Below are 3,998 nucleotides of genomic sequence, written 5' to 3'. Positions count from 1 at the left end.
CTACGCATCTGATTGCGCATGTAAAATTCATGAGGAAGAAATGCTTACAAGGAAGAAAATTCCCTAAAATGGATAAAATCTGTACAAGACCATGGAAGCCCTGAGATTCATTATTTTTCGAAAGTGTAAGATCTAAGACAGAGCTATAAGCAGCTTTCAGTTTCTAGACTTCTCAAGAGGATTGTTATTTTTTCCCTCTATTCATTTTACAGCTAGCTGTCTGTGGTTTTATTACAACTTTAATTGGCTAGAGCCTTTAATTATAGTAGGTGAATCCATTTGTGTGAAATAACAAGCATAAACTTTCTTCAGTTTTCAAATGTGAACATTTGTGCAAATTCAGATTGTCTCTTTTTTTGCCACTGTGTTTATCCTTTACTGTAGTCTCCCATTTCTATGTAATTTGTGTCTTTTAGACTTTATATTATTAACTGTGGAATGTGACAAGTAGAAAGAAGGTGCAAGGTCATTTCATTATCCTTTCTTCTTCTTTTTTATTTTTTCTTAAAAAAAATATGGAACACTTCATGAATTTGCGAGTCATCCTTGTGCAGGGGCCATGCTAATCTTTTCTGTATCATTCCAGTTTTAGTAATATGTGCTGCCGAACTGAGCACCATCTCATTATTCTTTGAATCTGTTTTAGGCACATTACTTTCTTGGTTTAAAAAAATCTATATGATTACCTACAATTTGTGTTCTGCTTTAGATGTCTGCTTTCCTAATGACGTTCCTTCAGTTGCTTGGTTTATTGTAAAGGCTAAAGCAGAAATCAAACTTCTCATTGAGTGCCCTCTGCATTTTACTTTAAAAATGTAGGCAAGAAATGAAAAAACCTCCTGTTCTGGGACAATGGTGTCATTGGTAGCGCAATATTTGGATCTTCCTGAATCCTTGCATAAAAATAGTCCAAGTGACTAGAAAGAAAAAAGTTAACCCCCTTAACCGCATTCCCCCATCCCCCCAAAATAAACAAACAGAAAAACATCCTCAAAATTTACAGTGATACTAGATGACACCATAACCCAGAGAACCCCAAAGTACAAGAAGTGGGGACTATCTATCAAGAGCCACAAAACCTGCATGCAGTTGGCATTTGTACAGTAGAAATCATTCCTTTGTGGCAAACAAGAGACATAGTCCCCTCTGATCACCTTTAAGAAAGGGCCTATTGCCTCACTGGAGAAGTGTGTTTAGCTGGAACCCGCCAGGGTTAACTTTCTTCACATTTGCTTTGCTTTGGAGTGGAAGCCACACTTTATTGGGGTGACCCCAGCTGATGACAGCAAGTCAAGGGCTTACCCATGTCCACCTATAAGGGGATACCTTTAACAATGAATGTAGCCCTCAGGTCTGCATTGTGGTTTGATAGCTCTTCTTTCTCAATCTTGTTTTCTTTCTTTTCCTTTCAAGGTGTTGCACTTTTGCATTTGTAACTCTTGTCTGTTCTCCAGGGGACTATACTTACAGAGGGCAGCCAGGGTTGTTCTGAGAAAGCAGGCAGTAAGATGGGATTCTGATAATGGATCACTGTATCCTATGACTGACAATGAGGACTCCATCCTGGATGGTGAGTGGGACTCCATAATCCCAGGCACAAAATGATCAATCAATTGCTAAAACCTTCACTGGTAGTGACTTGGGGAAATGTTATGGTAGAGGAGAGCTGCAGGAATAATGATTCAGAATTTGGAAATATATGGGGGAACAATTTGCAAAGACAGTGGAATTGGCTTGTTATTAAATTGCCTTGACTTACAAAGGGTTAATGAAAAGCTGACAATAGTTAACAAACAACTAAATGAAGTTGGAGTTAGCAGAACATATAAACAGGTCCTTAGCTCCTGTAGGAAGAAAGCAAAAAATAACCCTCTCTCTTCAGGGAAGATTCTCTGTCCCTTAAGGCAGAGAGGGGACACTTTAAGGCAATAAGAGTTCCCCAAAGGTCGTCTTCTACCTCCTCTCTTGGTTGCCAGGTCCTTAACTAGGCTTTAGTTGCATCTTAACCCATCTGGGGAACATGCTGAGCCCAATAAGGGAAGAAAGGAACCATCCTCCAAAGAAGCTACAAGAGTTAGTCATGATGAACTAGAAGGAGCTGGGAGAACATCCATAGAACTGGATTTTGAGTGTGCGAGCCCGAGGGGTTCAGAACATAAGAATGGATATGGGAAACTTTATTAGCTCAAAGGAACGCTCTTGGGATATGTGATGCAACACTCTGGTAACAGCAGCAGAAGATAATGCAAACTTACTTCTTGTATGGCTCCTTTGAAACATAGAGAAAGTGCTTGTCCATGCTGAGTGACATTAAAATACCTGAAAAGCTATGGCAGAAGGCAAAGAAGTGATTACAATGTTCTTGGAAGTAGGTATGCTAGCATGGCTATATAATGTGAGGCCAGAAGCCCCACCAGAGGGTTGCGTTCCTCAGAAAGTCCCAGAAAATATATCATTCAACAAGGCCATGAAAAATATGCTGGTAAGAAAGACCCTAGCATCACTAAGAAATTCAGTGGTAGCTTTTCTGTGGAAAGTAGTACTGATTGTGGGGGAAAAAATGTTACAGAGCTTGATTTATTGATGTGAATTGGGATGATGGAACCACAACATAACAGAGGTATGTAACCTCCAGAAGTCATAAAGAGGCACCAAGTGGGCTGGACCCACAAAAAATTATAAAAAGAGTTAAGAGACATGGCGTCCTGAGGGGAAAAATAGATGGACAGCCAGCAGGGTTATTTCTGAATATCTATAATGACAAGAAAGAGGACGGGTAGGAAATCAGAATGTTTAAGAAGAGATTAGGAGAAGCTGCCCCTATAAATAGCCATGATTCCTGTCCAGTTTCTGGACATTAACCATTTTTCACACTTAGAATTTGAATGAAGTGGTGGCTGGGTCCTCAAAAGGAAGGATCTTGCAACCACATGACAAATATTTACTATAATGATTCCCCCAGCCCTTTCCCAAAGAACATTTGAGTCTATGGGTTCTCGACCTAAAATCTGAGTTTGTACTGAGGCAATTAGAAAGAAAATTCCATAAATGTCTTAAAAGTCATATACCCACATCAGTCAAATCTAAATTTGGTACATTAAAATGAAATTTATTTGCATTAAAGTGGTTGGTTCTGAGACAAAAATCACCTGATTGATCTTATTGAATAGACTCATGTGACTCCACTCTGCCAATTTGTAAAAAAGAGCTACCATTTTCAGTATGCTACTTTTTATAAAGTAGATACAATTCTTTCAGAATAGTAGTAGTTTACCTTGTCAGGTGTTGCTTCTTCTTCTTCTTTTTTTTTTTTTTTAAGATTTTTATTGATAAATCTTCACACACATGCATCCCATATATGGTATACAATCAGTGGCTCACAATATCATCATGTAATTGTGTGTTCATCACCATGATCATTTTTTAGAACATTTGCATCACTCCAGAAAAATGAATATATATATATAGTACTCATATGTCCATACCCTGGATAAAAGGAGCATCAGACACAAGGTTTTCACAATCCCACAGTCCCATTGTGAAAGTTATATCTTTATACAGTTGGCTTCAAGAATCAAAGCTACTGGAACACAGCTCAACGGTTTCAGGTACTTCCCTCCAGCCACTCCAATACACCATAAACTAAAAAGTATATGTATAATGCATAAGAATAATCTCCAGGATAACCTCTCAACTCTGTTTAAAATCTCTGTCACTGTAACAATTTTGCCTCATTTCTCTCTTCCCCATTTTGGTCAAGAAGGCTTTCTCAATCTCTTGATGCTGGATCCTGGCTCACCCTGGGAGTTCTGTCCCATGTTGCCAGGGAGATTTACACCCCTAGGAGTCATGTCCCAGGTGGCAGGGAGGGCAGTGAGTTCACCTGATGAGTTGTCTTAGAGAGAAAGGCCACATCTGAGCAACAAAAGAGGTTCTCTGGGGGTGACTTAGGCCTAATTTTAAGTATGCTTAGCCTATCCTTCACAGGAATAAATTTC

The 3,998-nt window shown here is 39.1% G+C and overlaps 1 non-coding gene across 1 annotated transcript; it reads right to left on the bottom strand.

Annotated features, from left to right (window-relative positions):
- Nucleotides 1-509: 509 nt before the first annotated feature.
- LOC143652655 (U6 spliceosomal RNA) lies at nt 510-617 on the bottom strand. The gene has a single exon (XR_013160797.1). It is a non-coding gene; the product is annotated as a U6 spliceosomal RNA (small nuclear RNA).
- Between the last annotated feature and the right edge of the window lie 3,381 nt (nt 618-3,998).

The sequence above is a fragment of the Tamandua tetradactyla genome, chromosome 1, assembly GCF_023851605.1.
Source record: "Tamandua tetradactyla isolate mTamTet1 chromosome 1, mTamTet1.pri, whole genome shotgun sequence".
Lineage (NCBI taxonomy): Eukaryota > Metazoa > Chordata > Mammalia > Pilosa > Myrmecophagidae > Tamandua > Tamandua tetradactyla.
Note: the sequence above shows the minus strand (reverse complement) of the source record. Positions and strands in the feature narration are given on the sequence as shown.